Below are 20,826 nucleotides of genomic sequence, written 5' to 3' on the forward strand. Positions count from 1 at the left end.
TCAAACCCTGACTAATAATAAAACAAGAACTTAGCATGTCTACAAAGGTACATGATGACGGTGCAAAATGAACACAAATGCTGGGTCCCAGACCCGGCCCATGACAGTTGGTTTCTGTGTAATTTTGTCAAAAACCATCAGAAACTTAACATTTCAGCGTTTCGCTTTCTGAGCAGATTCAGGTATTATTAAAAATAATAAAGTAATTTTTTTTTTTTTATCAGTGATGATTATCAACAAAATTATTAAGGTGTTTATCATTTGTACAGGACTGTGATGGAGTATAAATAAAGTTTTTACAGCTGAAAGAAACATTTAAAGGATTTTAAAAGAATCAAATTCAGTTCAGGTCATATATTTTTAGACAGTGAAGCATTTTTTTAGCTGTTTTCCCCTCCGTCCTATCACAGCTGTTTCACTGATAGATGTAGGACACTCTTCTTTATATAAATGAAGCTTATAAAGAGGTGTGGACATGATTTAAAGCAGCGGTCCCAACCTTTTTTGCACCATGGACCGGTTTATGTCTCATAATATTTTCACAAACCGTCGTGGATAAATACAACAAAATAAAACCAGTACCGGTACCAAAGAAATACCAAAAAAAAATGTTTGTGGGACACCCTGACCTCCTGTGAAAGTTAATTTCACAGCTAACCCAATTAGATCCATCAGAGAGAGAGCAGGAACATCTTGTTCTCACAAGTCTGAGCTCCTCACTGAATTTTAGCTTCACACCAACAAGTCCAGACCTGCTACACTGACAGACAGGCAAGCTGCTACCTAGAAGGAGTCAGGGCTCCACCTCTGATGGAAAAAGACATGCAGATTTTCACAATAAGAGCACGTGTTCCAGGAGGACTTTGATGTATTGTTAGGACTTGGGACTTAGTGTTTTACCAAACTTTAAAAAATATGTGGATATAATTTTTCTCACAATCTCCATCAGGGTTACAGGTTAGGGTTAAAAGATGATTCTTTGTTTTTACATTCATCAGGTCCCAATCAGCCTAAATAGCATAGAGAAATTAAAAATAAGATAATGGTAAATGGCCTGTATTTGTATAGCGCTTTTCTAGTCCCTAAGGACCCCAAAGCGCTTTACACAACCTGTCATCCACACATTCACACACTGGTGATGGCAGCTACATTGTAGCCACAGCCACCCTGGGGCGCACTGACAGAGGCGAGGCTGCCGAACACTGGCGCCACCGGGCCCTCTGACCACCACCAGTAGGCAACGGGTGAAGTGTCTTGCCCAAGGACACAACGACCGAGACTGTCCAAGCCAGGGCTCGAACCGGCAACCTTCCGATTACAAGGCGAACTCCCAACTCTTGAGCCGTGAATAAAGATAACCTTTATTAGTCCCACACGTGGGAAATTAGTTTTGTCACAGCAGGAAGTGGACAGTGCAAAAGTTATGAAGCAAAAATTATAATAAAATAAGAAGAAATACAGTACACAGCTGTACAGAATAGAATAAAATAAAATACTATATACAGTAGAATAAAATAGAATAAAATATACAATAGGATAAAAATATAATACAAATGCTATATACAACTGAGTAAAAATACAACGATGCCAGAAAGGATTATTGCACTTAGTATTATTGCATATGTATGGATGTGTGTGTTTGTTCAGTTAAAGTCTTTATTATGGAGTCTGACAGCAGTGGGGAGGAAAGACCTGCGAAATCTCTCCGTCCCACACCGTGGGTGCCGCAGTCTCCCACTGAAGGAGCTGCTCAGTGCTGTCACAGTCTGCTGCATGGGGTGGGAGATGTTGTCCATCAGGGATGACAGCTTAGCCGCCATCCTCCTGTCACTCACCACCTCCACTGGGTCCAGAGGGCATCCTAGAACAGAGCTGGCCCTTCGGATCAGCCTGTTCAGTCTCTTCCTGTCCCCAGCAGAGATGCTGCCGCCCCAGCAGACCACGCCATAAAAGATAGCAGAAGCCACAACAGAGTCATAGAAGGTCTTCAGGAGTGGGCCCTCCACTCCAAACGACCTGAGTCTCCGCAGCAGGTACAGCCTGCTCTGCCTTTCCTGTAGAGGGCGTCTGAGTTATGAGTCCAGTCCAGTCTGTTGTTCAGATGAACACCAAGGTACCTGTAGCTGTCCACAGCCTCAATGTCCATACCTTGGATGTTCAGTGGTTGCAGTGGAGGATGTTTGTGCCTGCGGAAGTCTACCACCAGCTCCTTGGTTTTACTGGCGTTGATCTGGAGGTAGTTCAGCTGGCACCAGTCCACAAAGTCTTGAGTCAGTCCTCTGTACTCCTTGTCGTCCCCATCAGTGATGAGGCCGACTATTGCAGAGTCATCAGAGAACTTCTGCAGGAAGCACTGGGTGGAGTTGTGGGAGAAGTCTGCAGTGTAGATGGTCCAGAGGAACGGAGCCAGAACCGTTCCCTGTGGGAGAACCGTTCCATGAAAGAGTTCAGGTCTTGCGAAATTTTTTGATTCAGTAATTATCCAAATTTTCGGTGTTAAATTTATGTTAGTAAATTAGATTTTAGGCAATAAAATGGCAATACAAATATAAAAAACTAAATAACATTTCCCTGTAAATAAATGGCCTGTATTTGTATAGCGCTTTACTTAGTCCCTGAGGATCCCAAAGCGCTTTACACAACCAGTCATCCACACATCCACCCACTGGTGATGGCAGCTACATTGTAGCCACAGCTGCCCTGGGGCGCACTGACTAAATAAACTAAAATAACAAACAAAACTGTTGTTAGTGCTGATGCATGGCTGTAGCTTGGTTTGGGTTAGAAATGGACAGCTGAGCTTGTCTTGAAACAGGAAAGGCACTGTCCATCCACCATGCTTTTAAATATCTTTAATAATAAAACAAACAAAATAAGTCAAATAAAAGAAATAAAGCTCTTCAAGGTAATAAACCACAAGAACCTAAGCAGTGCTAGCTCAGCTCAGGCTTAATGCCAGCAAACTCAGTCATAGGAAGATTTTTTCACAAAATCTCAGGCTGTGACTTTTCAGTTTTTCCATGTCTTTGTGCAGTGATGATCACTTAGTTTGCTGCTGTCAATCTCTGAGGGTTTTGTGTTCACTTTGTGTTCTTAATCAGTGGATTTGATTTGTAGTTTTTGAAGCTTTTATTTTTATTCCTTTATGGTTCATTGGTCAAACTGTGATCTCTTGTGTTTCTCCATTGAAGTCTTTTGGGTTTTTTGTTAAACACTTTGTTACTATTCAATTGTTTTTGGTGTGAATGAAATCACACTTCATCTTATTAGAGTTGTTTGTCATGGATTTGGCTCCAAACCTCTGCCAGCTAATCCCAGTTAATCTTCTATTAAAGCCATGTACACAGAGCCTAAAGGTAATTTAGGCTCTGTATACATGGCTTTTATAATTCTGTTTGTCCTCATGACATACAGTGGATTCAAAAGTTTGGGCAACCTAGTTAATAGTCATTAGTTTCCTGTATAAATCGTTGGTTGTTACAATAAAAAAGTGTCAGTTAAATATATTATATAGGAGACACACACAGTGATATTTGAGAAGTGAAATGAAGTTTATTACATTTACAGAATATATAGAATATCCACATGCCTGTCTTCTTTTCCTGTTTTCCCTTTTATCCATCACATTATTTTTCTAATGTAAGTGGAGTCATAAAAACCTGTGGCAGATACTATGCAGATGACACCCAGCTCTATCTGTCCATGAAGCCAGATGACACACACCAATGAGTTAAACTGCAGGAATGTCTTAAAGACATAAAGACCTGGATGGCCGCTAACTTTCTGCTTCTTAATTCAGATCAAACTGAGGTTATTGTACTCGGCCCTGAAAATCTTAGAAATATGGTATCTAAGCAGATTCTTACTCTGGATGGCATTACCTTGGCCTCCAGTAACGCTGTGAGGAACCTTGGAGTCATTTTTGACCAGGACATGTCCTTCAACGCACATATTAAACAAATATGTAAGACTGCTTTCTTCCATTTGTGCAACATCTCTAAAGTTAGAAATATCCTGTCTCAGAGTGACGCTGAAAAACTAGTTCATGCATTTATTACTTCCAGGCTGGACGACTGTAATTCATTATTATCAGGAAGTCCAAAAAACTCCCTGAAAAGCCTTCAGCTGATCCAAAATGCTGCAGCAAGAGTCCTGACAGGGACTAGAAAGAGAGAGCAGATTTCTCCTGTTTTGGCTTCCTGTTAAATCCAGAATTGAATTCAAAATCCTGCTCCTCACATACAAGGTCTTAAATAATCAGGCCCCATCTTATCTTAATGACCTTGTAGTACCATATCACCCTATTAGAGCACTTCGCTCTCGCTCTGCAGGCCTACTTGTTGTTCCTAGAGTATTTAAAAGTAGAATGGGAGGCAGAGCCTTCAGTTTTCAGGCCCCTCTTCTGTGGAACCAGCTTCCAGTTTCGATTCGGGAGACAGACACTATCTCTACTTTCAAGATTAGGCTTCAAACTTTCCTTTTTTCTAAAGCATATAGTTAGGGCTGGACCAGGTGACCCTGAATCCTCCCTTAGTTATGCTGCAATAGATGTAGGCTGCCGGGGATTCCCATGATGCAATGAGTTTTTCCTTTCCAGTCACCTTTCTCACTCACTATGTGTTAACAGACCTCTCTGCATTGAATCATATCTGTTATTAATCTCTGTCTCTCTTCCACAGCATGTCTTTATCCTGTCTTCCTTCTCTCACCCCAACCAATCACAGCAGATGGCCCCGCCCCTCCCTGAGCCTGGTTCTGCCGGAGGTTTCTTCCTGTTAAAAGGGAGTTTTTCCTTCCCACTGTTGCCAAAGTGCTGCTCATAGGGGGTCATATGATTGTTGGGTTTTTCTCTGTATCTACACTCAACAAAAATATAAACGCAACACCTTTGTTACTGCTCCCATTCCCCATGGGATGGACGTAGAGACCTAAAATTCATTCCAGATACACAATATAACCATCCCTCCCAAACAGTGGTCACAAATCAGTCCAAATGTGTGGTAGTGGGCACATCTGCTATATTGAGATAATCCATCCCACCTCACAGGTGTGCCACATCAGGATGCTGATCTGACATCATGAGTAGTGCACAGGTGTACCTCAGACTGCCCACAACAAAAGGCCACCCTGGAATGTGCAGTTTTGTCTCACAGCAAAATGCCACAGATGCCACAAGCAATGAGGGAGCGTGCAATTGGCATGCTGACAGCAGGAATGTCAACCAGATCTGTCGCCCGTGCATTGAATGTTCATTTCTCAACCATAAGCCGTCTCCACAGGCGTTTCAGAGAATATGGCAGCACATCCAACCGGCCTCACCACCGCAGACCTCGTGTAACCACACCAGCCCAGGACCTCCACATCCAGCAGGTTCACCTCCAAGATCGTCTGAGACCAGCCACCCAGACAGCTGCTGGAACAATTGGTTTGCACAACCAAACAATTTCTGCACAAACTGTCAGAAACCGTCTCAGGGACGCTCAACTGCATGCCCGTCGTCCTCATCGGGGTCTTGACCTGACTCCAGCTCGTCGCCGTAACAGACTTGTGTGGGCAAATGCTCACATTCGATGGCGTCTGGCACGTTGGAGAGGTGTGCGCTTCACGGATGAATCATGGTTCACATTGTTCAGGGCAGATGGCAGCTGAGAATGTCCCAGTTCTTGCATGGCCAGCATACTCACCGGACATGTCACCCATTGAGCATGTTCGGGATGTGCTTGACCGGCGTATACGACAGCGTGTACCAGTTCCCACGAATATCCAACAACCTCGCACAGCCATTGAAGTGGAGTGGACCAACATTCCACAGGCCACAATTGACAATCTGATAGACTCCATGCGACGATGTGTTGCACTGCATGAGGCAAATGGTGGTCACACCAGATACTGACCGGTTCTGGGTCCCCAGACCCCCAATAGCGCAAAAAACTGCACATTCCAGGGTGGCCTTTTGTTGTGGGCAGTCTGAGGTACACCTGTGCACTACTCATGATGTCAGATCAGCATCCTGATGTGGCACGCCTGTGAGGTGGGATGGATTATCTCAATATGGCAGATGTGCCCACTACCACACATTTGGACTGATTTGTGACCACTGTTTGGGAGGGATGGTTATATTGTGTATCTGGGATGAATTTTAGGTCTCTACGTCCATCCCATGGGGAATGGGAGCAGTAACAAAGGTGTTGCGTTTATATTTTTGTTCAGTGTATGAAGCGCCTTGAGGCGACTTATGTTGTGATTTGGCGCTATATAAATAAAATTGAATTGAATTGAATATGAGAAGACTCCTTAGGCATCATTTACTTCTATGTGCAAAGACATGTTTTAATGTGTGCAACAAAAAACAACAAACAAATAAATAATAAATAACTTGTATTTATGTAGCACCTTTCTAGACAGAATCACAAAGTGCTGCACATGAGATAACAAATAATAAAAGGTAAAACAGACAATATAAAACAGGGAGAAATTGAACCAAAAACAGTTTAAAAAGGTGAGTTTTGAGTTGTTTTTTTTAAAAAACACAACCGAGTCCACAGTTCTTAATATCTCAGGGAGAGAGTCCACAGTGTCGGGGCCACAGTGGCAAAAGCTCTGTCACCATTAGTTCTCATCTTAGTCTGTTTTACAGCAAGTAAGCCCTGATCAGAGGACCTCAGGGACCTGCTGGGGACATCGGGCTGCAGCAAATAACTGCAACATGAAAATTATTGTCAGATTTATAAAATGTGCTCCAACCTGTTTTGTTCTTTCCTTGATGCATGTTAATGAATCCAAATGAGTGAAAATCAGTGTTCACCATCTGTAACCTGCACACTGTCGTACACACTATTTCTCCAGATAAAGACTCATGCTTACCTCGTGGTAAGATGGGTAAATGGTGAGGATACTGTAAGAGAGCGTGGTTAAGAGAGGGAGAATAATAACTAAATAATAAGCGAGGCTTGGCTTCAAATAACAAAGGTCTAAATATTGTTTCCCTGAGACACGCTGGCTCATGTAAACTAGCAAATAAAGAAAAAAGAAAAAAGAATTTCAATTCAATGTTACTTATATAGCACCAAATCAAAACAGCAGTCTTCTCAAGGTGCTTTATATTGTAAGGTAAAGACTGAACAACAACACCGAGGAAACAGAGGAAACTCCAACTATCATATGACCCCCTGTGAGCTCTTTGGCAAGAGTGGGAAGGAAAAACTCCCTTTAACAGGAAGAAAGCTCCAGCATAACCAGGCTTATGGAGGGAAAACCATCTAACAGTCAAATGATCATTTCTGAGACAGTCCTACACTTGTATGGACACATTCAGGTATGAAAGTATGAATGTTTTGTGTGTGAAATTCACTGAACGAGGCACTTAGACTGTAAACAGCATTTTAATGTTATTTGAGCTGAGGGTAACTCTGTCAGATGAAGCAAATACTATTTTCATAATGGGTCCATCTGATGATTATTTATTCATCTTTTAGCCGTCCAACACTAGAAATTGTTAAAACTATTACAAATACACAAAGAAAATGGTGATCACAGCTGTGGAGAATCGTGAAATACTCGTGTGAATCGTGTTGTTATGGATGTTCTTCAGTTTATTTCATTTAAAGGATGAATAATGAAGAAAAACATTCTAGATTTTTGCATTTTTATTGTTAAAAACTGCTACAGATGTTGCTCAGTCACATTTCCATAACAGATGGTGTCAGATCTTTATGCAGTGTCGGTGAGACGATCAACAACAGATCAGACAAAACACTCAAGCGGACACTCCTCTGTAGAAGGAAACATGGAAAGTGTGAGGTAACATCAATTTATATTTCAGGCTGTTTTTATGTAGAACTTCAGCACCAATGTAAAAGTACCGGTTTTAGGAAGATGAACAATATTTTCAGGAAGGATGCCGGTCTGCAAGCAGAGCTGGTTGAACTTCTCCTCAGCGCTGAGGTCCAGACTACGTCCTGTGAAGCCACGTGATGTAAATCTGCTGCAGTGGCTGTAACTTGCAGTTTCTTCAAAGAGTGCAGAAATGCACATTCACTCCACACCCAAAGGGTTTTCAGTGTGATCCTGTCTCAACTTGTGCTATTCCAGCTCCAAACACTGTGTGTGTGTTTCACTTCACCCATCAGTATGCCTCAGGAATTTGATAGATAAAATACCACACAAACTCAAACATGATATATAAAACAGTGCAGAGAAATTGGGGGAGTGAGAAAAACAATCTTGTTGGTGTTTGGCTCAGCATTCAAGATTTTTATTTACCATTTGCGTACAGGACCAGGAGTCCATGCACGCTGGAATTCTTGTGCAGAGCTCTCCAGGTCAAGTTACATTTTTGAAAGGTAAAGAAAATCAAAGCAGTTAAAAATAAAATAGAAATAAAGTATGGAAGACCACAAGAGCCACGCACACTGAAATAAATAATTCTCTGCATAAATAATGAATTCAAGAATAAATAAATTCATTTTCAGATTCCACATTAAAACAATGAGTTTCAAAATGTTTTTTTTTAAACACAATTTAAAATGGCATTTCCACTCCTCATTTTAAAATCCATTTTCCTTTTCTGTTCACTAACAGATTAGCTCATTAATTAACATTTGGATTAGCATCTGGATTAGCAACTTCATTTTAAAAATCATGCTGCAATGCAAATAAACCACACTGTGGGATGTAAGGAGCTCTCTGATTGGTCAGAGAGCTGGCCACTTTATGTTACGTTCACACTTTAGGTGCCACAGAGGAGAAGAATAACAGCGCCTGGGCATTTTGCTGGGGCCGTCTTTGACCTGAAAATGTCCAGCATATCACGCATATCGAGGGACATTGCCAGTGAGATGGAGCAGAGGGCAGAGACTATTCCGTCGATGTCGAAGAACTCTCATTATCCGCGCTTGGTTTGGCAAGACGCGCTGTTGACTGTAAAATGTGTTCTATTTAGTCATGTAGATTTAGGCTAATGTCCATTGCTAAAATGTTCAGTACTTAACTAAAGTTTATAATCTTTGCCATATGCTGGCAATCTATAGTAGGAGCTCTAGCTAGCTACGAATCCAGCAAATATACCATGTCAGAACTATCATTTCACAACTTAAAAATAAACTGTAGACAGGCAGATGTCCATGGTATTTCTGTATATATTATAGCTGTTGTCAGTTTCTTACAACATGACAAATATAGGTGATATTGTTGTAAATAAGGACATAATTGCATATTTTTAAAGAATAAAAACAATTGATTATGATATGTTTTTGAACAGATGTCAACAGAATGGTGTCATGGTTGAGTTTTTATGCCTTTTGTATGATTCTGTCCTAACTCCTGTGGTTTAAACTTTAGTTAGTTGTCTCGTTAGGTTCCTCCCGTGTCTGTTTCCGCCCTATGTTTTTTATCTGTTTAAGTCTCCATCGCCCTTTGCTTGTCTCAGTGATGACTTTGTCTGCCTTTGTGTTGCTCTTGCTTCCTCTCTCCCTGTTTCTTGCCTCGTCTTGATTATGTTTCCCCTTGTATGATTCTATCAGGCGGGTTGTTCTCCCTAACTGTCATGTTCTCTGTATTTGTTTCTTATGTCTGTTTTCCATCTCCAATTTTGTTTCCCTGATGTTATGTCAAGCCTGTGCTTCTTACGTCTGATTTTTTATTGTGACTCGCAGCCCATGTTCAGTGTGCTTTCTCTTGTCACTCTTGTCACTATGTTCATTCATCCTAGCTATGAACCCTGTGTTTTGTTTTCCCTCGTTACCCTCATGTGTATTTAGGTCTGCTGTTATTCATTGCTGCATTGTCTTTGTTCACACCATGTCTCCAAGTTTCTATGCATCCTCGCCTGGTTTTCATGTTTAAGGTTGTCACGTTTGTTTTCTAGTCTCCCGGATTAGGTTAGCTTAGTGTCAAATTTTTCTCTCTGGATCTGGGCCACAGAAGCTGATCTTTCCTGCCTTCCATATTCCATTCCCTTGCTAGTAGCTAGAGTGTTGGAAGATTCTGTTGGCTGTTTCTGGATGCGCTCTGGGCTGGAACGTAGTGTTGATTGTGGCTGGCTTACATCTATACACAAGTGTGTTCCTAGCTGTTGGTGGCTAAGCTCCAAGCTAGGGGCTGATATTAAATGGCCGGGCCCTGAGCTAGAATCTAATATTGAGTGTGGCTGGCTAAGCTCTTGACTGGGAACTGCTACTGGCTGGATTTGACTGAGTCCTGATCTGGAGTCTATGAGGGAGTCTGTACGACAATGAACTTCGAAAGGGGTGCTGATACCCTGAGGACTGTGGGAATTCTCCTGCCTCTGGACTTCAACCTCTGGACTGCCTCTGGACTTTGACCAGCCACAAATGCAGTTCTGCGACTTCCTTCCTACCATCATTGATGGTCCATTATTAGCTGGTTGGTTCTATTCATCGTTGGTACCGTACCGTTCCGTGGTTCGTTGCCATTAAATCTTTTTTTTTTTTTTTTTCTTGGAAGTTGCCATTAAATCTGTCCAGAAAGGGTCTTCTTCCCCCTCTGCTCTCGCAGACCCTAGGGATATCTTCTCTTTTGAGATTTCTGTAGCAATAATGGGTGCACCCAGCTTCGCTAAAAAGTGCTGGGTCCTGCTGGTATGAGGCACTTACCTACACCAGCTCCGTTAGGGTCTGTTCCCTCCTGTCAGCAGTCTTTCCAAGCTGTCATCTGGTCTTTCTCTGATTGTCAGCTGCCCTTTCGCAGTGGTCACTGAATCACTCCAGAGTTCTCAGTTAAAAGGGCTAGATGTTACAGTCCCTGATAATGGATTGCTTTAGATGGAGAGACTCTTGAGGGATGGCTGTTATGAGGAAAGGCAGCCCAGAAACTTTGCCAGCAGCACACATCGTTCTATGTGTCAACTCTCTGTCACGGCTGGGGCAGCAGTCGTGCAGTGGATGAACGAGGACCCAAAATGCAAGCAAGCGACTGGTGATGAGAGTGACGTTTATTTACAGAGTGGCAGGGCGACAAAAACTGGAAATGAAGCATGAGAGATACTAACGGAAACCTAAACTGGGAAAAACTAAAGAGCAAATTTGAAATTCTCAGGAAACGGGGTGAAAGGCAGAGAGACGCAGACTAACGAATAGGACACCAAGAAGCACAGACGAGCCGACAACGAACACAGACCGACACCCACTAAATATACACACACAAGGTAATCGGGTAATCACACACAGGAGGGAAGAACAGCTGATCCTAATACACATGATGAAGGACACAAGCTGAACACAATGACAACAGACAGAGACCTTCAGAATAAAACAGGAAATCTAGAACACGAACCGGACACAAGGGGAGGGGGGGGGGACACAGAATACCAAAATCAGAATAACTAGAACAGAGGAAAATAATCATAATAAACACAAAATGCTGGGTCAACGACCCAGCACCATGACACTTTCGGTCTTTTACCCAGGCTTATCTGCCATTTTCCTTCCTTGGTAAGGTTTAGGGATTAGAGATTGATCTAGATTATCATTTTAAATTGGGACACATCATCAATAGTGGACCTTGGATTCATCAGGTGTTTCGGCCAATATCACTAGACACCCTCATCCAAGGAGGGTTGGTCAGGCCCTGGTTTATGTAAAATTGTTATTTCTCTTCTTCTTTCTTCTTTTTAGTTTCCTACAGTTCATTTTCTATTCACTGCAACTGAGAAATAATCAGAGGTGACTGACTATACTGCAGATTTCAGGATTTTACTGCTTTTAACAGATTTTTTGTTGTTTTGAGCAGGAACATTATTTCTTCGGCTCTCGGAGGAGGCGGACGCACTTTTCTCCTCTCCCTTATCTTTCCTGCTAGTTCTTATGTCCTTGTCTAGTCTCGTGTCTTTTTTGTATTACTTTCCCTGGAACACTCTCTCACAGTCTGTGTCTAAAACCTAAAAGAGAATTATGGATTTGATCAACTGGTCTCTGAATGCTATTGACACCCTTTAACGAAGTCTGGGCTCGGGAGAACCTGAGTGCCCTGGAGGGACTTTCCCTGCCGGATACACGATGGACGGGTGGCAGAGGATCGTGTGCCTGGCGGGACTGTCGATCGAGGACGCTGAAGATATCTACCTATTCGGAACCATGATAACAGGGTTCTTGCTGATCGGAGCTGGCTTGGCCCTGACTTATCGGAGAATTAAGAGAGCGGAACCAGCTGTTCAAACCCCCACAAGGCTGCCCGCTGGGATTGGAACGACAGGTGCGACTTCTCAGAAAGGGCTCACTGAAGGCAGCATGGTTAAGAGCTTGGAGACGCTTACGACTGCAGTGAATGCTCAGAATAACACCTTTGAGCGTATGTATGTTGGATTATATCAGGAAAGAATCAACTCAGAACAACATCTCTGGGCGGAGCTGGATTACACCTCGGATCAGTTGGCTGCGGTCGTGAGGTCTCAGAATCTGCTATGTGAGCAAAAAGAGTGACAAGACCACAGAATCGACGGCTAATAACATCACGGAGAAGCTCGCAGCTATTAATGGGAGACTGAGAGACCAGTGTCGGAGTGTTAAAAAACAGCTTGAAATTCTCAATTACCATCATAACCCGGCTACCCCTTCGGCGCCAGCTCAAGGCTGGAGCCGAACAACAACTCCCTGATAACGACTGTGTTGAGTCTGTACCTTCCCATTCCCTACAAGGCCACCTGGGTTGGCTGGAAGACTGTTTACTTAGCCTGGCAGGGCGAAGGACACTGTCTCAGCTGAACTATGGACACGCACACACATACATATACTGATACTGATAAGCACTCACTGACGCATCACCCTCCCTATCCAACGCCACCTCCAACGCTTACCTCCCCCATGATGTGGACATCGGGTCAGCTGGAGGTGCAGTCGAAAGATTGTAGCGGTCCCAGATCAGATGTACACACTGGAACTCTTTCCCATGTTGCTGTCTGTGTTTATTGTGTTATGGTGTGTTGATACCTGTGCATTCCTGTATTATCCTTTTGTGTTGCACATTTCAATGTTTTTTTTCCTCGCTACCTAGCCTGACCTGTCTCCCCCATGTGATGTTTGTATTGTATGTACGGTCGGCAAGGTCTGTCATCTCGGTTGTGGGCAAAAGACCTGCAACTGACAAATAAAGGCCATCTCATCATCTCATCATCATCATCATCAACAAAGTAACACCTTCGCTGTATGGCTCGCAGTGAGAATATGTTGTAGTGGATTTTTGTATGACATGTATACATCTATATATCTAATGTGGTGGATTTTTGTACCTATATATCTATCTGAATATATAGGTAGAGAAGAGCTCGAGAGGATGTGGAGGGTGAAGGTAACGGTGGTCCCCGTGGTAATCGGAGCACTAGGTGCGGTGACTCCCAAGCTAGGCGAGTGGCTCCAGCAGATCCCGGGAATAACATCGGAGATCTCTGTCCAGAAGAGCGCAGTCCTGGGAACAGCTAAGATACTGCACAGGACCCTCAAGCTCCCAGGCCTCTGGTAGAGGACCCGAGCTTGAAGGATTAACCGCCCGCAGGGGCGAGATGGGTGTTATATATATATATACGCAGGGGCGTGCTGGGTGTTTTTATATATATATATATATAAAAAAAAAAAACACCCAGCACGCCCCTGCGGGCGGTTTATCCTTCAAGCTCGGGTCCTCGGTGCAGAGGTGCTGCTTTGTTAACACAAACTAATGGGGGTGAATATCTGTGTGCTGGCTACAGGAGGTCAGAGGATCTTCACAAGTTTCCGTGTGAGGATCCATCGTGTATGCTGGATCTCTGTAGTGCCATCTGCTGTGGACCACGATAGTAACAAGTACTAGGTGTATTAATAATGTACATCATATAACATTACCTGTGGAGGATGGATGTGGTACGTGTGGTGCTGCTGGTGGAGACAGAGCGGATGGATGATTAGTAGATGAGGGGAGATAACAGAGGACCATCTTCTAGTGAAAAGTTACTCAACAACTGTTGTTTAGACTAGAGAGGGATCAGCAGGCACCTAGTTTTGAGAGACAAAGGTTGTTGATTTCTGTGTATCAATGTGCCGCTGGAACTACCCCAGTGGATGATGTTTGATGCTGAGCTATGAAAAAATCCCCAAGTCCATGTAATAAAATTAATTAACAGAATGGAATATTACACACACTGTTTTATCATTCCTTATACTGCTGATAATGCTGTTTGTGTAGAATCATGGCCTTATTTCTCTGATTAGGGAGAGCAAAACATACTGCACAGGAAGCCAAGGTCATGACTTAGGCTCACTGAGAGAGAAAGAATGTGAATGCTTAGTTTGGAGGGGGCCCGAAGCTATGAGAATGTGAGAAATGGTCAGACACTTCGAGATTTTGCTGGACACCCTCCTGTGCAAATCTACCTTCCAGACATTTGTAATGCTCAAAGTTTTGTATGGAATCAAGAGAATTGTATTTATGAAAGTGATTATTGACTGAGCATTACACACTGAGTGCTGTTCTTCCTTGAGCCTGAAGATCAAAGAATTGGTGTATTTTAACAATGCTCTGACCCAACTTCTTAATTTTTTGCTAACTTTTGTTACTTTATGGTCTAGCTGCCTTAAATCTGCTATAGTAGAGATACTCTTGTTTCTCTTGGTCTACAATATTCATCGTGTTTAACTCTGGACCCATCCTGGCCAAGGGGGACCCTGAGAGAGAACAAAGGACGCACCTGGCATCAGTAACAAGCTACAGGCTCCTTGCACATCATGCGCCCATGCCCAGTATCCTGCTACCCAAAGTTCAGTCCATCAAGAACAAGCTTGAAGACTTCAGGACCAGAGTTAATTCTAGAGAGACATCCGGGACTGCCACCTCTGCTTCAGTGAGACATGGCTAAAACCAGCGATACTGGACTACGTCTTGCAGCTCGCAGACTTCTTTTCGGTTTACCGCATGGACAGAAAACAGAGTCAGGGCAGAAAAGAGGTTGTCTGATGGCTAACAACAAATGGTGGGACAGAGCAAGCAATTCTCCACTCACATACTCTTGCTCACCCAATCCGGAACTTTTGATTATTAAAAGTTGCCCTTTCTATCTCTCTCAAGATTTCACTGTGGTCATTGCCTTATTTGAGCTACCTGAGGCTGTTACACAACAACAAGCACTTCATTCACTTCGCCGTGCTTACTATTATGGGAGACTTTAACAGAGTAAATCTCAAACACACTTCATAACCTATAACAGCACATCACCAGCCCCACCAGGAGCCCTAAGACATTAGACCACTTCTACACTCTGTTCAAGGACTGCTACAAAGCACAGTATTTTCTGGCATTTGGAAAATCGGACCATGCCGCCACCTTCCTTATGCCTGTTTACAAACAAAGGCTAGAGCAGGAAGCACCAACCCACGCTGTCCGGGCCCTGAACAAGGTGTAGGACTTGACTGTAATGCTTCACGTCACTGCATGCATTCTTATTAGCACTTCCTAAATTGTTATTTGCACATTATTTTGTTTTTTACTGTAAATTTCTATATTTTCAATCTGTAAATGTTGTAAATTTCTTTACTGTACTTAAATAGTTGGGCATTGCACAGCAATAAGTATTTCACTACATGTCGTACTGTGTATGATTATGTGCGTGACAAATAACATTTCAATTTGAATTTAAATATGATCAACCTATCTCTTTTTTTCCCTAAGCTTTATTTTCATTTTTAAATTGAAAAACGAACAAAAACAAACAGACACACAAAGCAAAAAAACAAACAACCCCCCCCCCCCAAAAAAAAAAAACAAACAAACCAACAAACAAACAGAAAACTCACAACTATGGGACAGAGCAAGTATCATCAAATAACCACAGCATGGCAGGCCATTGTGACCACAAAAGCACTCCCAGGTGCACACTCTTGTATCTATGCCTTTCAAGGATAACCTCAAACATCTGAAAACCAAACACAGAAAATACAGGCATAATTAATAATGACAATATCGATCATTACAGAAATTTAAAACAAACACACAAACAAACAAAGAATTCAAAAAAAAAGAAAAAAGAGCAAAACAGAAAACACATCATGTGAACCCCTCCCACCATCCCCCCACCCCTTTACCCCTGTATGGCTCTCAACCTCATCACATTCGTGTAACCAGACAGCCCATATTTACACCTATCTATAGAAACTCTCATACACAGGAATCAACATCCCACAAGATAAAACTGCAGAATTCAGGAAATCGAGTCAGAAGGGCCTAACCGGGGATCAACTCAAGGCAGACCCAGGGGGATTTCGTCATCTCTATGATCTGTTAGGTCCAAAGACGGTAGTACTGACAGGGAGGGGCCCCAAATTTTTTCAAAGGTTCCATATTTCCCTTTTGCACTATGCAATATCTTCTCAGGTGTGCAGTAGGACGCTAGCTCATTAATCCAGTGTCTCAGTGTTGGAGAGTTTTCAGATTTCCAATGTAGCAGAATACATTTTTTCACTGCAGTACTCGCAAGTAAAATAAAATATTTCTTATGATAATTCACATGTATAGAACTTGTGTCACCTAGAATCCATAGTTTTGGGTCCAGTTCGATTTGGATCCCCAATTACCCTTGAGATTATTTCAATGGCCCGTCTCCAGAACTCTTCTATCACTGGGCAATTCCACAGCATGTGCAGAAGATCACCATCTGTCACCTTACATCTCAAACATTTGGGGGAATAATTAGTATCAATTTTATGTAACCTATAAGGGGTGTAGTATATCCTATGAAATATATTAAATTGCATTTGCCTGTGTTTTGTAGAAATTAACATGGTCTGTGCCTGTTCCAATAAATGGTGCCATTCTACCTCTTCATAGACATGGCCCAGGTCTGTCTCCCATTTTCCTTTTATAGACATTTTGTTATGGTCAGGTAACTTTCATTGATAATAGTATATACAGAAGATGCTATTCCTTTTATTGACTTCCATGGTTTGGTGCAAAGATGCGTTTCAAGAGGACTTTCTTTTGGTATCTCGGGGAATAATCCTTTGGATTTCTCTTTGACCCGCTCTCTTATTTGTAGGAATATGAAGAAACTTTGTCCTGGGAGTTTGAATTTTTCCTTTAGTTGTTGAAAGTCAATAAATGAATCATTATTGTATAAGTCAGCAACAGTTTGAATATTTCTGTCCTTCCATCCCTGCAGTATTGGGTCAGGAATATGATGAGAGAGGTCAGGGTTGCCCCATAGGGGTGTCCTTCTAAGAAAAGAGATATTTATTTTCAGAAGTGAGTGGGATTCTGACCTGACCTGCACTCAATCTACAGCAGGCGGTGCTGGACCAAGGCCAGGAAGATGGTGAAGGACCTCAGCCATCCCAACAACAGACTGTTCTCTCTGCTGAGGTCAGGAAAGCGATTCCGCTCCCTGAAGACCAACACAGAGAGACTGAGGAGGAGCTTCTTCCCGCAGGCGATACGGTCTCTCAATCACACCACCACACAGTACTGACCCACACATACAGTTCTTACACACACTGGACTTTCTGGACTTTGGTTTTGCACAACACTGGTCACTATATTCTTCATTTCCGGTTAATACTTGTACAGCTGCTGTTATTGTGTATATATTTATTTATATTTAGATTTAGATTTCTTCATACATTCTTATATAGTTCTATATTGTGTATTTTGTTGTACAGTTATTTTATTTTCAACTTTAATTTATATATTTATCTTTATCTTATTCTTCCCAGTTAAATTTACCCTTCATTCTAATTTGTGTTGTACAGTTATTTCATTTTTAACCTTAATTTATATTTTATTCCTTCCTAGTTAAATTTACCCTTTTTAATTTTTCATATTTATTTCCTATCTTATTCATAGCCTTTTCCTTTTTTGTTTTCTTTAGGTCACGAGCAGTTGTCCAAGCATTTCACTACATATCGTACTGTGTATGACTGTGTACGTGACAAATAAAATTTGAATTTGAATTTGATTCCTGCCAGGCACAGAAGGTGTTTAATATTGTCAAATTGTTTGTGAGCTTGGATAGACATTTTTTTGTCCCTAAAAATAGAACATCTTTTAATAGTATGGGGTTCACCTCATGTTGTTCTATTGGAACCCATCGAACCTCACTCCTCTCTGCATGTAGCCAGATCCAAATTGATCGATACTGGGAGGCAAGATAATAGTTCCTAAAGTTTGGTAAATTCAGTCCTCCCCTTGAATATGGGGCCTGTAGTGAGGAGAGTTTGACTCTTGGATTTTTCTTTTGCTATATGAAAGAAGCTATGAGTTTGTTAAGCTCTTTGAAGAAACTTTTAGGAACATTTGTAGGGAGACATTGAAATAAGTAAATGAACTTAGGCAACGTGTTCATTTTAATAACATTAATTCTCCCTATGAGGGATAATGGCAAAGCCATCCATCTCTGAATATTAAGTTTGGTTTGCTCCAACAGTTTGATATAATTTAGTTTGAATATTTGATCCTTGGATTTGCCAATTTGTATACCCAAATACGTGAAGCCATTATTACGCCACTGTAATGGGTCAGTAAGAGCTCTAATACGGCTATCTTGTATATTTAATGACATAATCTCACTTTTGGTATAGTTTATCTTGTATCCTGAGGCTGCACTGTATTCTTTAAGACACTTCATTAAAGAGGGAATTGATTTAAGAGGGTCCGTTATATACAGTAGGAGGTCATCTGCGTATAGAGAAAGTTTATGTTCACTTGTGCCAAATTTGATTCCAGATATGGAGGCACTAATACGAATGGCAACTGCTAGTGGTTCGATCGCAATCGCAAAGAGCAACGGGGAGCTTGGACAAGCTTGTCTACAGCCTCTAGTTAAAGAGAAAGTGCCTGAAAGCACATTATTTGTTATGATATTGGCTCTGGGGGCATTAAAAAGTGTCCTAACATAGCGGGTGAACTTTTCTCCGAAGCCCATGGCTTCCATTGCCTGAAATAGAAAGTTTGGCTCAATCCTGTCAAATGCTTTATTAGCGTCCATGGAGATTATTAGCAGTGGGTCTTGGTTTTTTTGAGCAGTGTTCAGTATATGGAGCAAACGCCGCACATTATCTGCTCCATGTCTGTTTTTAATGAAGCCTGTTTGGTCAGCATGTATTATCTTAGGCATAATGTCTTCCAATCTGAGTGCAATTATTTTAGATAATATTTTATAATCTGCGTTTAAAAGGCTAAGTGGTCTATAAGAGTCACATCTCTGTTTGTCCTTGCCCGGTTTTGGCAGTAATGTGATTGTTGCAGTTTCCAATGATTCTGGTAATTTATTATTTTCTAAAGCTTCTTTAATCATATTTGTAAGTGGTGTCAATAATTTATTAGAAAAGGCCTTATAGTAATCAGCTGAGAATCCATCTGGTCCAGGGGTCTTATTATTTTGTAAACACTTGAGGGCTCGAAGTACCTCCATCTCAGACATATCTGCATCAAGCAGTTCTTTGTCCTCATTATGTAATTTAGGAAGGGTTATTCCATCTATAAATCTTTTTGCAGCAGTACTGTCAACCCCTCGCTCAGATTTATACAGATCTTCATAGAACCGTTTAAACTCGTCATTTATAAGTGCTGATTCATCAAGAAGTTTATCATCTTCCGTTAATATTGTCCGTATAAATTTATCAGATGTTTCTTCCTTAATTTGCCAGGCCAGTAGTTTACTTGTTTTGTTTCCAAATTCGTAGTAGTGATATCTAGTTCTGGCCATGGCTGCTTCAGCTCTGCTGGTGCATAAATTAGCATATAATTTTTAAACCTCCACCTGTGGGTTGCACTTTGCGACATATTGGTAGCCCAGGAGAGTTTGATGGGATTATGGTCTGAAAAAGTAGTTGCTAAGCAGGAGCAATCTATCACTGTTGCCGTCATATTTTGTGGTAAGAGAAACATATCAATTCTAGAGTGTGTATTATGTACTGGTGAAAAAAAGGAGAAGTCCCTCTGGCCTGGATGGAGGTTTTGCCACACATCAGTTATGCCTATATCCTTCATACCTTGGTTCAGTGCTGTTGCTGCCTTGGAGAGTGAAGCTGTTTTGGGTTTAGGGGTTTAGGACCAAATTAAAGTCTCCACCCACAATATACTGGCCCTCAATTGTAGCCACTTTCATTATTAAGTTGTTAAAGAATAAAGGGTCGTCGTAGTTGGGCCCATATATATTTACCAAAGTTATCTTATTTCTATTTATTTCACAATCTACAAGTAAAAATCTGCCATTTTTGTCCTTTTCAACTGAATTTAGTTGAAAGTTCAGATGTTTCTTAATAAGCAGCGTAACGCCTCTTGCTTTGGAAGTATATGACAAGTAAAAAACATTGCCTACCCAATCTCTTCGTAATTTTAATTGTTCAGCGTCTGTGAGGTGACTCTCCTGGATAAAAGCGACATCTACACTCTGCCTCTTTAAGTATGTCAGCATTTTTTTCCCCTTAATGGGTGAATTGATCCCTCTAATATTCCAAGATATAGAAGTTAGATGACCCTTAATTTAAGTTCTTTTTTTTATATATATAAATGTCTTGGACAGGTACGTGTCATGGTATTCAACTCTGGGGATTTCTGAACACATTCCTGCTTTTCTGAGTTTCGATGTGGTAAAACTCTGTACATGGGTACAATAGTAAGATACAGCCTAGACCAGGGAGCTATCTGAACAGTTGTGTAAGTGTGAGTAAAACTTTTGGTAAGAGACCATACATAACCCCAAAACGTTAAAATAAAAACCTGCCTCATAAAACCCCTGTAACAAAACCACATTAGGTAGGTAATTCAGCTACACAATAGTGTGGCCAAGGCAGCTGTTAAGGTTGAAACTTTAGCCACTCTTGGTGAAATATTTACAGCAAAGTACTAAAT

At 41.6% G+C, this 20,826-nt stretch overlaps 2 protein-coding genes and 1 long non-coding RNA gene across 3 annotated transcripts in view; all 3 read right to left on the reverse strand.

The window, feature by feature from the left end:
- The window catches only part of LOC143416657 (uncharacterized), a 376,067-nt gene that overhangs the window by 254,180 nt on the left and 101,061 nt on the right, over window positions 1-20,826 (reverse strand). The window lies entirely within an intron of this gene.
- Window positions 1-20,826, reverse strand: part of LOC106676470 (uncharacterized) — a 234,236-nt gene that overhangs the window by 169,830 nt on the left and 43,580 nt on the right. The window lies entirely within an intron of this gene.
- On the reverse strand, window positions 7,629-8,130 carry LOC101481646 (uncharacterized). Its single transcript, XR_191935.2, has 2 exons — window positions 7,863-8,130; window positions 7,629-7,772 (listed from the first exon to the last, which is right to left on the reverse strand). It is a non-coding gene; the product is annotated as an uncharacterized LOC101481646 (long non-coding RNA).

The sequence above is a fragment of the Maylandia zebra genome, linkage group LG3, assembly GCF_041146795.1.
Source record: "Maylandia zebra isolate NMK-2024a linkage group LG3, Mzebra_GT3a, whole genome shotgun sequence".
Lineage (NCBI taxonomy): Eukaryota > Metazoa > Chordata > Actinopteri > Cichliformes > Cichlidae > Maylandia > Maylandia zebra.